The 16,641-nt window shown below is 46.3% G+C and overlaps 1 protein-coding gene across 2 annotated transcripts in view; it reads right to left on the bottom strand.

Annotated features, from left to right (window-relative positions):
* Positions 1-16,641, bottom strand: part of LOC119436705 (nose resistant to fluoxetine protein 6) — a 263,357-nt gene that overhangs the window by 113,715 nt on the left and 133,001 nt on the right. The window lies entirely within an intron of this gene.

Here is a 16,641-nt window from a genome sequence, read left to right as displayed (position 1 = left end):
CCACCTGGCCCAAAAGCTGACTCTTCCCTACTATTTTCAAGAAATCCTTCGTTCCGAATTGTAGTTCGAGATATTCTAAACTTGTGCTGGCTTCCATTCACGCTTAGCGCCACTCAGTGCTATGCATGACGAGATGAATGAAAAAAAGGAAATGGGAGATTATAAAACGGGCCCCTTAGTTGGCGAACACGTGCAGCAGAAACTGGGCTGCTTCTTGCTTTCGATTGGACGAGGTAAGCGAGGTAGTTCTTGCAGTCGCTATGAAAGTAATTAGAGCTGATCTTCGTGTAGCATCTAGGCAAAGCTTATGCATATTGTATATACGTTTCTCGTATTTACAAAGTAATGTTTGCCCATTTATCGCCTCCGTCCGTTGTTTTGGCTGTTTTTCGCGTTATGATTTAATTTGCTTTGTTTTCAAAATGCCGTCTTGGAGGAAGCGTTCACATCAAACTTGCCACAGGTAAATGAACGTATATATCGAAATCAGGGCCTTCGTCTGAGATATGCTTCAGTCGCCATAGCACAAGGAAGACTTCTGAAAGATTCGGGTTCTTCCGTCACGCTTATTATTATTATTATTATTATTAATATTATTATTATTATTATTATTATTATTATTATTATTATTATTATTATTATTATTATTAGAATGACAAAAATATATATACCCTCAAGACCCAGGTGATCTTCCTTTCTTTAGCAACAGAAAGATTTTCAGCTTGAAAACCCATTATATACGCTGAGCAGATCATGCGTGCTAGGAAGCATAACATATCTGACCTTATCATCTTCACGCACATCTGGCTGTCTTTTTTTTTTCAGATAAAGGAATAAAAAGCGCACGTATCGGCCAGTATATATACCACCATTGTTATCTAATTCGCATTCCATCAGCGTCTTTACAACGGAGCACAGAAAGCAGTATAGGTAGGTGCTTTCACTTCCGCCGTGTCTACTGGGTTTGACTTCGGCGCCGGTTTTTGTGCTACTTCGTGGAGACAGACCTCGCGCCTCGCATTGCAAACGTTGCCGGCCATTGCTCCGCCTGAACGCCACCTATCACCTGCGATATGATCTGAAACTGTTTTTGTGAAGGCCCCATGCCGTTCTGCTGACTTCCATTAATCGAAGCTCTGCTACGGCTTCGAAGTCTGGCATTTCCTTTGCGAGTGATTCTATGGCCGAGTTCAACAGGGCATCCGGTATGTTCGCGACACATCTGCGCGGACGTGGTGCCAGACGGTCCAGCGGTGGCAACGATCAGCGGTCCCTTGGCCAAGGAAACGAGGACGAGAGGGGGATACCCATCGCGCCAAGAGGCTACATGCCACCGCCACGTTCACCGCCGCCCCCATACCGGGAAGTAGTGCTCGCCGTCAACGCCGAGGCGCCTTTCACTGAAGATGCTCTAGCTGCAAGAAACCTCGGTCACATCCGCCAGTTGCAGCGGGAGCTGTGCCCCGAGATCGAAGGGAGATCGATAGAGGATATGGACGAACAAGCATCCCGGAGGCACTCCGGTTGGGACAGATGGTATCGACGGCACCACATGCAGTGGAAAAAGCGGTACAGCTGCCTGTGGGTGTTTGCGCTTGTTTTGACGATGGGCCTCCTTGTGTTATTGATAGTGATGCTCTTTCTCTCCGTCGGCTTGGCCACGCCGCCCAAGGACTCACCCAGTAACGTGGGCAACTGAATTCTACAAGACTTCTACAAGGCTAGACCAAGTGCATGCACCCTAGACAGGTAGGGCATGACGCGGTGAACTGCATAGTGCGCTGCAGACAAACGGGTTTTCACCGTGCGATGTAGTATTATCGCGCCGGAATGAAGCGCGAATAGGAAGGAATGATGTATAGGGCACCTCTTAATTATGCTTACTTGAATTTGCTGTGAGCAATCACGGGGGGCGTCCCAAAGGTGTGAGTGCTAAGGCCCCAAAACTATCCACGAATGTATAACAGCATACTTGTGGAGACGTATGCATGGCTGCGGGATGCTTTACTTGTGTTTGCACTTCACTACGTCGTAACCTTGCGAGACTATGAAATTGGGGGTTTCGTTTCCGCCAGATAAACAACTGGTGTTAACTTGCGCTGCGTCGCCATCCGGGCAGTGAACTTGCTTTGTACTGAATGGACAAAAAAGAAAAAAAAAATGCTTAAACTTTATCATTCCATGTGCACGGGTCGAGCTTCAGATGAAGAAAAATATTGGTGAGATTGCGACGTAACTGTATTTTTTAAAGTAATGCACGCCTCCAGATTACATCTCCCGAATACCAATAGTGTTTTCTATTTGTAGTGTTTTACACTGCAGTATGCCTTCCAGCTGCGTTGATTCTCCCATATTTCTCAGAATTCAATTTTTACGTAGTGCATCCATTTTATTCATCCGTTATTAATTTTATTTTATCAAGGTCAAATCAAACTAGTTTTTGAACGCCACACAACACTGAAATAAACAGCGCGAAGTGTTTTATTGTGTGTTTCGCCTCTTCGACTTGGTCTCGGGTTTTCATTTCAGAGCGTGTGTTTTTCAAGCGCAGCTTCCTTCAGCGACTGCTGCACTTTGGAGATAACGTAACCGTTATCGACTGCGCAGGTTCATGCACACTGAGGTCAAAACGCCACGCTCCCACAACTCGTATACTTCGTACCACAAGATATAAGAAACTGCATGTCGGATGGTTGGTTCTGACCCGGTTCCATCCGTAGAGAAGCCGGATGCTCTAACCATTAGGCCTCAGACGCTTAATTGTCTACAAGGCAAAATAAAACAGCCTTACGAATTTGTCGTGCAAGCCAAAACCTTGAAACACTTGGTGCGTTAGTCGTGTCACATAGCACGAATTAACTTATAAAAAGTGAGCACGTGCATCTTCTCGCTGACGATTATGAGAAGTTACGGGATGCGTTTGTTACCGAAAGGCTGAAATTCGTTGCGCGTCCCTCATCATACTGTGGCACTGTGGCCTTTCCACAAGGTTGAGCACGTCGAGCGTATTGTGCTGCTGAAGAAAATTTCCGCTTCCTCTGTGAGGTCCATCACAGTGGCTGAAAAACGCGTTCGTCACTGAAATATACAACGCGTCTCTTGTCGTAATGTGCCTATTTGCCTTGCTGGCATGTGAACGCTTAGCGTTCAACGGTTCCCACAGTGCGCGGGGATCTGCACGATTTTTTTACAGTAAAGCAGCATGTGGCTAGGGTTCCATGCATTTTTCGTGTTTGTGCGTCAACAATAAAAAAAGATGAGCGTGGGCCGATCCCGGAGATAGTGCAATACCGGACCGAGCCGCTGTGGAGGTGAAGCAGGCTTCAAGCATTCCACCCGTAATAATAATCCTACATAAATAAAGGACATAAATACATCATGATGTTTTGTTTCAAGTCGATGGGTATACTGGACTCGTATGTGAACACGCGAGCAGGAGGCGTTGCCATATACGCAAAGGACAAAATGTACGTACAACCATACACCCTTGACTCGCAAGATGACAATGCCACCGACTGTGGGGATGTCTCCGCTGTACAAACGAAAGACGGAATTGTGATATCCACTGTGTATATATATCTCCAAGCGCACCGAAGTGTGATAGCGAGAAGTCCATGACCACGCACTTTGCATGGGTTAGCCGTGATGACAATACCGCTGTGATCATCGTTGGAGACTTCAATCTGGACCGAATATTTTTTTGGCCTGGCTGTTGGGTTGGTCGCTATCTCGCTGGATATATTTGTGGATATATATATAAAAAGGTTATATGAAAGGCTCATCTACTCAGTTTGCTCTGATTATGAAATGGGTAGGCCGCGTGTTGTATGGTCTGAAGAAGAACAGCGTGCCTACCAAGAATGGCGGCATGAACAGAAAAGGGAATGGGCGCGGCGGCGGCGGAAGGAGACCACCAACGATGAGCGGGCCGCGGACGCCAAGCGTAAGCGGACTGTTTGCCAGAACCGCTAGGCGGAAAGAAATGCGAACCATCCATGTGGCCCCGATTCCGCAAACTTGGAACGTTTCACCGAAGCAACGTCAATCCCCACATACACAGCTTCGCTGGTCATCCACCTTCACAGCGTGGAATGGCACTGAATTGGTTTTTTTTTTTTGGCCTGGCTGCCTGGCTGTTGGGTTGGTCGCTATCTTGCCGGATATATATATATATATATATATATATATATATATATATATATATATATATATATGTTATATGAAAATACCCGCGATGTGACTTATTTCATCCTTGTATGCTGACGAAGTATACCCACCCATGTTTTGGTCCCCCTCACCCCCCCCCCTTCCTGAAATAAAGGAAGAAAAGTGTTCCTACATAAAACCTAAATACGTAATGTCGGCTCACACAAATATTTAAAGCACTCTGATCTGTTAATGGAATCGTGAATTACATTTAACGGCTACATTGATTTCCTTTTTCTTTGATCTAGCCACTCAGGGCCGAGTTGGACATGCCGACCGCCTATATAATCGGCATCTCCCACTATGACACACAGAGCTACAACATCCTTAAATGTTGCTTGATGCGTCTCGTACTTTTCTGTGCGTACACCAGTCATTACCGTTCTTCCCTCGACAAAAAGCATCATACATCGCCTTCGTCCCTGTGACACAGTTGCGAATACGTCTCACACTGGGCATCCACCTGATTTGGGCTTACCTTGTGAGCAATGTAGTGCATAGACAAAAGATCGCTTGACAATAGAGTTTTGACATTTGTAGCGGATAAACAATCCTCTCACGAGACTAGACGTCGCATAGCCTGGAAGTAAACAAAATTGTACATGTTGCCGTTAGTTGTAAAACATTTATTTTTCCGCTTCACCTAAAGCTTCATTTCACATAATAGATTCAAACATTGGCGTTGGACCTGCCTATTTTTTTTTTCATCTTGTTTTACAGGGCTTCTGCGTTGCGGTTAGTTGTGCGTTCCGTACTTCAGCGATGGCGCGTGCAGAGCTTGTGGATGATTGACACCACCCATGCATGCTGCGGCTACGATGGGCTGATTTCCTTTGACCTTGACAGTACCTTGTTTACATACATACCAAACATTGTCATACAGTACGCGTGTATATAGTATACAGGGTGATCAAAATTAAGTTTTACGGTTTTCTTAAAATTAGGCGCTGGGAGGTACGTGAAGTTCATCAATGCGAATTAGTTATGTGGCCAGGGGGACACCAAGTGAGACGATGCTTATCGCAGCCTGCCAGCTAATTAACTAAAATTGAATAATTAACTTTTTAGCGACTGCAGTAAGCGCGCAAGTTTGTAGTGAAAAGTTAGAGGCAGTCGTGATTCTACACAGTTCCACTTCGCAGAGTTCTAGCATGCCCGTGTTCCGAGATATCCGGCCGGAAATTTCAATTTCCGTTCGCATGATTACGCATGCAAGACAGTTAGGATCGGCGCTGCGCTCCTGCCTGATGTGACGCGCTGTTGCGTGCTGCGCTTAGGCATAGGCAAAGATGATAACGTACTGTTCCCTTTTCACTCTCGGCCGGCGAAATCAAGGAATGACTGCGTGGTACGCATTATGGACGCAGTACACATTATCCTGTTATTGGGCGATCGCGGAAGATAATTTTTCGGCACGTTTTTGTACGGCTTGAGATCACACCGGGACACTCTCCTGTCGACGCGTTAGCTTCACTGCCACCTACTAGACTGCATCCGCCATAGCGGTGCCTCTGGAAGGACAATCAAGAAAAACCAGGTTGGGATCCACTGGTGCTGACATGGCTGTTTCCATCGGACGAGGTATCCTACCGAAAATAAAAATAGACGTGGTTCTTGCAATGGCTGAGTTGAATGGCAACGCCTCATTAGCGATGTGGCTATACGCGGCTCGCCACCCAGACCGTCCAATTCCAACTAAGCCAAACTTCATAAACATCTTTCGGGGCTTCCGCACAGCAGGCTTAGTCCGCCAACGGATACAGACCAAGAAGATCGTTGTCGTTGAAGACTTAGACTTAGAAATTGGCATTCTCGCGCACGTAACGTTGATGCCAGAAATCAGAATCTGACAGATTGCCGACGAGTGCGGACGCAGCTTCGGAACAGTCGCAAATGTGCCGAAGAAGCATAGGTTCCATCCGTACCATGTTTGCCTTCATCAGGACCTAAATGAGGCATACTTCGAAAGGCGGCTTGACTTCTGCAACTGGGGCCGGATCAAAATTGATGAAGAAAAGGAGTTCCTACAGAGAGTAATTTCGACAGATGAGGCTCGATTTGGCCGTGATGGCACCGTGAATGTTCACAACGCCCAACGCCTTATCAGCCCAGTATGGCGGTACTTGAACGTAGTCGTAAAATGGTGTATAGCTGGCTCGCAAGGACACAAGCTGAAACGCCTATCAGGCGAGTCGGCGCTCTTGTCTATTTTACTGCGTGCCCTTGACACATGGGCGAACTGAAGCCCTGTGAATAAAGCCCGTTTTCGTTTTTTTTTTTTTTTTTTTTTTTTTTTTTTTTTTTTTTACGATGAAGCAACTCTTACCAAAATGCGTTTCGCCGTTAACACACGGTATGGTGTTGTAAGGGTCTCAGCGAAGTAAATGGCGTTGCTTCTTTAAACGAAATTTGACATAACATTAAAAATGCGTGTAGCGGGTTTAATTGCGTCACTGTAACCATAAGATCGTGTTCGTGAGCCCGACAATTCTTATCAAGGCTCTCTAGTTCGTCGAGTTTTGTATTGCTGAAGAGCTGCGCTTGAGGTGACCCCTCAAGGCCCAGTTCGGATATCTTCCCTTCCGCAAGAGGCCTCCACGGAAAAGGGGGTACGCTTTTGTCCTGCGGTCCACCCACGTCAACGTTTTTTTTTTTCGTAGATGTCCCTTACTCCAAGAGCCTCTGGAGTACCCGTGTGTTAACGGTATTAAACTGTCTGTTGCGCCAAACTCATTGTCGCGAAGTCAGGGAGAATAACAGCAGCTGTCGTTCGTTTGTACATGCGAATTTCACCGTATCCTGCCCAACTAAGAAAAATTAGCATATTGTCAAAGAAAGTTGAATTCAAGCCCACCAGAAGCTAGGTTTCACAACTGCCAGTTCTTTTCAGAAGTGACAAAGGTCACGAGTGCGCGCGCCTTTGAAAATACCAGGAGGATTGTTCGAAATTTCATATGCACCAGCGAATAAAGAAAATTGCTAGGATGAATATTACGAAACAGCAAGATAGAGTACAACCGCGATTAGCCTGTGTCTTGTGTTATTGCATCGAGGAAATTTCTCCATTCAGAATAACACTGCGTACATTACAATATATATTACGACATAATTTGCTGCCCTTGATGTTTCGTGGCGACGTATTGTAATATAGCACTCATATCGATCAGATATGTTCGGTACCCGCCGTGGTTGCTCAGTGGCTATGGTGTTGGGCTGCTGAGCACGAGGTCGCGGGATCGAATCCCGGCCACGGCGGCCGCATTTCGATGGGGGCGAAATGCGAAAACACCCGTGTACTTAGATTTAAGTGCACGGTAAAGAAGCCCAGGGGGTCCAAATTTCCAGAGTCCCCCACTACGGCGTGCCTCATAATCATATCGCTGTTTTGGCACGTGAAACCCCATAATTTAATTTTTTTTAGATATATTCACTTTGTAAACAGCCGTTCTTGCGTGGCGCAGGTGTTCAACAAGCTCACATCGATGGTGTTAAACAAGACTAGTTCTAGCAACTACAAGCGTGGCTTTCACACATAATACTTCATACTTTAATGTGCGAATTGGTGGACCTTAGCCCGACCCTGCTGTCCTTGGGAGCACATATAGTAGCCCTATACGGCATTTCTTGCTGCGACAAGCCGGGCCTTGCATAATCTGATTTTGTCAGTTATGGTTAAGAGCTGCTTGATCAGTTTCAGTAGATTTGCGTAGACTAGATGATTTATGAAGAACCCGAATCATTCAGGAGTCTTCCATGTGGTTTCGCGGCTGAAGCCTATCCCTGACGAAGACAATGATTTGGAGAGTGGACCACGTTTATTGTTTAACTGCGCTGATTGACGCCAATGCTTCCTCTTAGGCGGCTTTTCAGAGGGAAGTCAGGGTAAAATGTAACGCAGAAAACAGCGGAAGCATGGGACGAAGCATGTAATGAACAACACTGGCACTATGTCAATGATTACGATTATTAATGAAAAAATTTATCCCCATAAAACTATAATAATTTTTTTACATACCAACAGATAAATTCTCAGCTTCAAGCGCACCAGGCCGAACAGATCATGCGTGCTAGGTATATATATATATATAGCATAGATATCTTACGTTATCATCGTCACTCACATTTGCCTGTTCTGTATTTTTTTTTTTGATAAAGGCCTAAAACGAATACGCATTGCCAGGTATAAATAGCGCCATTGTCATCCAGTTCGTATTCCATTAGTGTCTTCATAACGGAGCACACCATGCAGTACAGGAGGTGCTTTCACTTGCGCCTTGTCTAGTGCATTGACTTCTGCGTCAGTTTTTTGCGCAAGCCCCACGCCGATCAACGGACTTCCATCCATCGAAGCTCTGCTACGCCTTCAGATTCTTGCTTTTCCCTTGCTGAGGATTCCATGGCCGATCTCAACAGGGCAGCTGGTATGCTCGCGACTCACCTCCTGCGTGGACGTGGTGCCAGACGGTCCAGCGGTGGCAATGATCAGCGGTCCCGTGACCAAGGCACCGGGGACGAGAGGGGGATACCCATGGCGCCAAGAGGCTACATGCCACCGCCAGGTTCACCACCACCCCCGTACCGTGAGGTGGTGCTCACCGTCCACGCCGAGGCGCCTTTCACTGAAGACGAAGTGGCTCTAGCTGCAAGACACCTCGGCCACATCCGCCAGTTGCAGCGGGAGCGGTTCCGCGAGCGCGAAGGGAGATGGATAGAGGATACGGACGAGCAGGCGTCCCGGAGGCACTCTGGCTGGGACAGATGGTATCGGCGGAACTACATGCAGTGGAAGCAGCAGTACACCTGCATGTGCGTGTTTATCATTGTTTTGACGTTAATTTTTGTTGTGTTCGTCATAGTGATGCACTTTCTTTACCATGGCGTGCTTGCGCAGACGAAGGATTTGCCCTATTAGACGGGCACCTGAATTCTACAGGACTTTTAGCTGGACTAACTGCGTGTTAACACAAGTACCCAGACGGCAAGGGCTTGACAACCTGCATAGGGCATTAGAGAGAGACGGGTTTTCGCCGCACCATGTAATACTATCACGCCGGAATCAAACGTGACCATGAAGGAATGAAATATAGTGCAAATCGTGTGCTGCACTACTTGAAGTTGCGAGCAATCGCAGCGACCTGACGGCGAGAGTGCTATGGCCCCAAAACTGCAACTTCATGTTTGAAACCAGCTTCCGGCATACTGGTGGAGACCTACGCATGACTTCGAGTTGCTTCGCTCGTGTCTGCGCTTCGTTCTGGCCTAACAGCACGTCACGCTACGATGAGCTTGGTATTGCTTTTCAGCCAGATAAAGAAACGCCGTTAACTTGCGTTGCGTCGCCATTCGCTCAGTGTGACTTGCTTCACTAGAAGTAGTGAAAAAAAAAATAAACCTTACATTCATTGTTCATTCTAAGGGGTCGTGGTAAAAAGTATGTAAGGGTGCTACGCAGAAATATTTGTTCAAGACCACTAAAAATTAAAAAAAAAGACGCGTCTCAGATTGCATCACCCCATTGTTGAATGGTTTCTATTTCATACCGTTGGCTCTTGCATGTTTTTCACAGCTGAAGTTTTACGTACCGAATAGTACGCATTCTATAGAAGCGTCAACACGTGTTTTATATTCTCAAGTTCCTTTAAAACGGGTCTGTGGATGCCTCACAAGACTGACATAAACTGTGCGAAGTGTTCTTGTTTGTCTGGCCTTGGCCTTTGCCATAGTTTCGCTTTTCGAGTGTGCGCGTGTGTGTGTCAAGCGAAGCTTTCGTAGCCTATTCCTAGACATTGGAGATAATCTAACCGCTATCGGACAGCGCAGGTGCACACTGATTTGAAATAGCCCCCCTCCCACAGCTGATGCAAATCATGCCACAAGATACATATCACTCCTATATACCACTGCCAGGGTTAGTTCTAGTAGGAAAACATGAACGTAAAAGTAACACATCCCAGAAAATGGATGGCAAATCAGCGCAATTAGTACCTACAAGTAATTTCCCCTATGTTGTCCTTTCTGATTGTTTGTTGGCTTCCTGTGAGGGCTGGCCCACCAGCCCTAAGGTTGGGACAGTATAAGAACGTGCTTCCACGTACGTCGTTTTCATTTTTGACGCTACACTAATGGAGCCAACATGCGTTTTTCGCCACTTATTATATATATATATATATATATATATATATATACGTGGCGAAAAACGCTCCTTATGATATATTACATACAGGGTGTTTCAGCGAACACTTTCAAAATTTATTTAAGGTTAGCTGTGGCAGATAGCCCAATTCTAGTTAATGAGCCGGTCTACTCGAAGCGGCGGACATTATTTGCGCAAAAAAATTGAGATGCATAATCGACTAATTAATAAACATTTACTAATTAAGTTTTTAACTAATTACCTGATGGCCCATATTGTAATCTACAAATTGTAGCCGTGGAGTTCGCAAGGCGGACCCACTTGGAACGAATTCCCGAGATGACACCGCTTTCGAGATATTAATTCCCGAACTTTGCGAAGAAATGCATTGGCGTTCCAGTTAGTTTCTTAACAAAACGTCGCTTTATGCATTGAAGCTCACAATTAACTGGAACTCCAATGCATTTCTCAGCAAAGTTCGGGAATTAATATCCCAAAACTGGTGTCATCCCGAGAATTCGTTCCAAGTGGATCCGCCTTGCGAACTCCACGGCTACAATTTGTAGATTACAATATGGGCCATCAGGTAATTAGTTAAAAACTTAATTAGTGAATTTTTATTAATTACTCGATTATGCATTTAATCTTTTTGCGCAAGTAATGTCCGCCGCTTCGAGTAGACTGGCTCATTAACTAGAATTGGGCTATCTGCCACAGGTAAACTTTAAGAATTTTTGAAAGTGTTCGCTGAAACACCCTGTATATATATATATATATATATATATATAATATTTCATAAGGAGCCAACAACAAAAAAGACAACATAGGGGAAATTACTTGTACTTACTAAGTGCATTAAAGAAATGATAAATTAATGGAAATTAGGGTGGATGAAAAAACAACTTGCCGCAGGTGGGGAACAATCCCACTGAGGGTCTCGAATCCGGCAACATTGATGCCTTCAGGTAGCATGCGTGGGTTTATTGTCCAGTTGTCTTCACCCAAAAAGATATTCGTGACGTCTGCGGCAGAATGAATGTTCCACATCCGCCGCCAAGGTTTGTGAGTGGTGGCGTTGGTTAACACTCCCAGAGTTAGTTGTAGTAGTTAAAAACATAAATACCCCATAAAGTGGATGCGAAAACGGTGCCGCGGTAGCTCAATCGAAAGAACATCGCACGCGTAATGCGAAGACGTGGAATCGTTCCCCACCTGCGGCTAGTTGTTTCTTCATCCACTTTAATTTTCATAAATTGATCATTTCTTTATTGCAATTAGGAAGTACAAGTAATTTCCCCTATGTTGTCCTTGGTGTCTGTGTTTGGCTTCTTGTCCGATTAATAAAAATCGGGTCCCTCGGTTTCCTTTCTTTCTCTCTCTCTCTCTCTCTCTCTCTATATATATATATATATATATATATATATATATATATATATAAACCGATAAGAAAGGAACCCGAGAGGCCCGGTTTCTTTTGTGGAAGATCCTGCGGCAAAAATAATGGTATACATCCGACGGCAAGGCCATCACTGGTGGCGCTGGCTAACACTCCCAGGGTCATCATCATCAACATCATCATCAGCCTATATTTATGTCCACTGCAGGACGAAGGCCTCTCCCTGCGATCTCGAATTACCCCTGTCTTGAGCTAGCATATTCCAACTTGCGCCTGCGAATTTCCTAACTTCATCATCCCACCTGGTTTTCTGGCGTCCTCGACTGCGCTTCCCTTCTCTTGGTATCCATTCTGTAGCCCTAATGGTCCACCGGTTATCCATCCTACGCATTACATGGCCTGCCCAGCTCCATTTCTTCCGCTTAATGTCAACTAGAACATCGTCTATCCCCGTTTGTTTTCTGATCCACACCGCTCTCTTTCTGTCTCTTAACGTTACTCATAAGATGTTTCGTTCCATCGCTCTTTGTGCGGTCCTTAACTTGTTCTCGAGCTTCTTTCTAACCTCCAAGTTTCTGCCCCGTATGTTAGCACCGGTAGAATGCAATTATTGTACACTTTTCTTTTCAACGACAGTGGTAAGCTCCCGGTCAGGATTTGGCAATGCCTGCCGTATGCACTCCAACCCAATTTTATTCTTCTGCAAATTTCTTTCTCGTGATCAGGGTCCCCTGTGAGTAGTTGACCTAGATAAACGTATTCGGGCCTTTACAGACTCTAGATGCTGACTGGCGATCCTGAATTCTTGTTCTCTTGCCAGGCTATTGAACATTATCTTTGTCTTCTGCATATTCATCTTCAACCCAATTCTTACACTTTCTCGATTAAGGTCCTCATTCATTTGCTGTAACCCGTCTCCATTGTTGCTGAATAGGACAATGTCATCTGCAAACCGAAGGTTGCTGAGATCTTCGCCGTCGATCCTCACTCCTAAGCCTTCCTAGTCTAAGAGCTTGAATACTTCTTCTAAGCATGCAGTGAATAGCATTGGAGAGACTGTGTCTCTCCAATGCTATTGTGCATGACTGTGCCTGACCCCTTTCTTGATAGGTAACTTTCTACTTTTCTTGTGGAGAACCAAGGTAGCTGTGGAATCCATGTAGATATTTGCTAAGATATTCACGTACGCCTCCTGTACTCCTTGATTGTGCAATCCCAGGGTAAGTTCTAGTGTATAGATATAAGTACACCAGTAAGTGTAAGTGCGTGCGTGAGCGTGTGGTTCATTTCGCACCCGGTTCTCCCAGCCCGATACTCTAATTATTAAGCCACGGACACATAATAAGACGACATAAAACGCTTTTAGAAATTCCTCTAGTGCAAACCAGCGCTTTCAGACGCCTGGTGCGTCTGCCGCGTTGCATAGCAACAATTTACTTATAACGAGTGACCGCTGCAGCTTCTAAATACCTCACGATGAACAGAGAACTAACGGGAGACTTTGGTCGATGAAACTCGCAGCTCGTTTTTACAGCGAAGCTGTATATGGCTAGCTGATTCATCCGTCTGTCGCCTGTACGCAGAAACTATCATCATCAGCAATGGCTCGAGCGTTGTCCTCTTCTTCGACAGCTGGCTCATTGGCGCGCCTCGGCGCAATCGCGCGAGCGTGCTTGTGCCACTGCTCCCGTGTTCGTCGTCGTGTTCTTCCACAGCTGGCTCCGTTGTCGCTTATCATTCCAGCGTAGAATTTCACTTCACTTCTGTCGTCGTAATGGGGAGGCCGTGGTTACGGGAGTATGCACCATTCATTTTCTTACGTGATGGACAGATTGAATTTTGAAGCAATTTAATTTTGAAGAATCGCAAGCGGAAATGCGAAAAAGGTGAACTGCGGGCATACCATCAGTGACGTTGTTTTCTCAGTCACAACGTGTGTGTAACTTCATTCCAAAGCACAAAGACGTAACCAATGATTGAGAAAGACTTTAGTGTACCGTCGGGATTAACCCGGTGATAAACACCGGGGCCGCACGTTTCAGCTTCGCTGGTTAACCATCTGTACGAAGTGCTTGGGAGCATTTTTTTTTTCGTTTTTTTTTTTCATCTTACTGTGGCGCTGTCGTGCATTTCCACAAAGACGAGCGCGTCGTGTCTAGGGATTCAACAAGTCTTAATGCTGAATAAAGCTTCCGCTTGCTCTGCAAGGTCCACCATGGTGTCCGAGGGATGCGCTCTTGATTGGAATCTGCGGCGCGTCTCGTAGTAATGTGCCATTTGGCCTTGCAGGCTCATGAACGCTAGACGATTTCACCGATTCCCACAGTGCGTGGGGATCTGCATAATTTTTTCCTTTCTTGTTTTGCTTAACTTCTGCGTCACGTGGTTTGGTACCACGGCGTTCTCTGTGTAAGCGTCTGTGGTGGCATGGGCTGAGCCTGTGGATGGTTGTCGCAGGCTGTGCACCTTGCGGCTTGGGATGTGCTGCATGATTATCGTTTCGGCAAACCTGGAACGGCCAGCCGGACCCAATAGCTGACTCTTCGTGACTATGGGCAAGAAGTCCTTCGTTCCAAAATGTGATTCGGGATACAGCGGCAACTGGGCCGCTTCCTGCTTCCAAACGGGCGAGGTAAGCAAGGTAGTCTTTGTAATCACTATGAAGGTAATTGGAGCTCAACTTCCTGTAGCGTCCAGGCAAAGTTTGTGCATGTACATGTAAGTTACGTCTCCTGTGTTCATAAACTTACCAGCGTTCGCACAAATGCTCTACAGCTTCTTGTGACAACACCTCAATTCAATGCCTTCGCGATGACTAAATTTGTCTACTGTTTGTTTACTTTAGTATGAAACAGCGCTTTTGAAAGTTCTGCTAACCGTCTATTGAATAGACACGCTAGCTGTACGTTCTCGGCACGTTTAGCACGAGTAGCTGGTTTTTATTAGGTTTGAGTGGAACTTTTAGGTAAAACTGAGCAGAAGCATACAGCCTAAACAAGCTGAACAGTGACTGTCCCCATTTGGGTGCTCGTGTTTCTTTTGATATCGGCTTGGGGGGGAGGGGGGGGGAGGGGCTGATCAAGGTTGAGCCGCCGCGGAGCTCGTGCCGGAATCAAAATAAAGAGCCACTTTTGCTGCCGATGGCGGCCAAGAACAAGCCAGGGCCAATGAAAAGCTTAGTGTGTTTTGATAGTGTGTGGAAGGCATGTAGTATAAATGCGTGCGAACTTTTTTTTACCGTCGTTGTGAAACGTCCTTAAAATTGGTCAGAGGGGGTCGCTTGCTAAAACCGCATGTAACGAAAACATGCTACAAGAATATTATATCTTTGGAACTGTACTATATACCCACGCACTTTACTTTGGTATCATTATGTACGTAGAGGAAAGAAGGCATTACTGTATCATGCATGTGCCGCGTGCTCAGATGAAGCTGTTTTTGTGCCGCGCATGACGCAATCGGAGCTACATTCAGCCTCGCGCGTGGTGTTGAGATAGGCGTAGCTCGGCAGCACCTTCGTCCATCCGAGCAGGAATGGTCGTGTTTGAGAGAGCTCACTAGGAATAGTAGGTATAATTGATCAAACTCAAGCTGGTGTTTATCAGGAGTTATAAGGCCTTACAAGAGGGCAAGTTGTTGCAGATATTTCGTACACTCTCGGCTATGGACCGTACGTACGGTACAGAAATGACGTGAAGAGACTCGGGTAGCAAGGCAGAGGCATATCCAACCCCTCTGACCACAGCGCAACGTGTCTGTCTCTTTAGAAGTGCAAGCGCAGGAGAATCAGGCAAGCGCAGGAGCTTCACCAATCTACGAGTGCGCAGTGGGCTCGAGTGGTGCAGGGAAGTCTCAGGCGCCATCAGTAGGCGGGTTCTCTTCTTTATCGTGCCAAAATATCCTCTGCAACACAAATGGGCCGACTGCGAATAGCGAGCGAACGCTATCGCAAAATTAGGCCGTAAGACCCCACTAGCTGTAACGTGAGTTCGGCATGTAACCTTTCTATTGCGTGAATAAATGTAACTTGTGTTTGGTTACGTCATTTCTGCACCGTAGTGCCAATACACCCTCTAGGGCAGGCACAAAGCATTTCACGTTCCCAAATGTGGCTGCGTCCCTGATACCACTACCCTTTTTATTTTTACAGCGAAATTGTATATGCCTAGGCGAAACGTGTTGTCCGTGCCGAGGAGGGCCCTCCGCAGGAACCAGTGCGTATGCGCGAAAAAAATAAAGAAAAAAAAACAAGTTGGAGAGGAGTTAGGAGAAAGAGGAGAAGGAATGTTTGAGTCTTTCATCTCGGAGTAACACGTGTTGGTGACATACATACGCCCTCGCAGCGTCGGTGTGGAGTGCACACGCGCCAAGTGTGAGGGAACAAGTGAAAGGGAACGCTTGGTCCTTTCGGAGCGTGGGTGTGACGTGACACAGCCTGCGGGAAGTGCGCAAGCGCCAAGTGTGAGGGAGCAAGGGGAGAGGGAACGTCTGGCGCGCAATTGGCTGCGCGGTTGGCGACGTCGTTCCTCTCTCGCAGCGGTGCGCGCGCGCATCGTTCTCTCATTACACAGTTTTAGTTACACGTACGTAGGGACTTCACGTACGCAAACGTGAAAAGTCTGCGTACCTTACGTGCACGCAATCAGAAACGCTTTTAGCTACACGTACGCGACGCGCGCCAAGAGGAACCACGTAGCTCCATCTATCGGGAAATATGAACACTGCGGTAGCCAATTCAATCCAATATGAGTATTTCAGCCAAGCCGGTGATGTGCATTGATGCGTGCCGGCGATGGTCTCCACAATGCCTGGAAGTGTGTTGTACAAGCGTTACCTGCTGTCATCGTTGTCTTGGAATGAAAAAGATGACCAGTCATCTTGTCGCCGTATTTCGATGCAAGCCGTC

The sequence above is a fragment of the Dermacentor silvarum genome, chromosome 1 (assembly GCF_013339745.2).
Source record: "Dermacentor silvarum isolate Dsil-2018 chromosome 1, BIME_Dsil_1.4, whole genome shotgun sequence".
Lineage (NCBI taxonomy): Eukaryota > Metazoa > Arthropoda > Arachnida > Ixodida > Ixodidae > Dermacentor > Dermacentor silvarum.
This window is presented reverse-complemented; position numbering and strand designations above follow the sequence as displayed.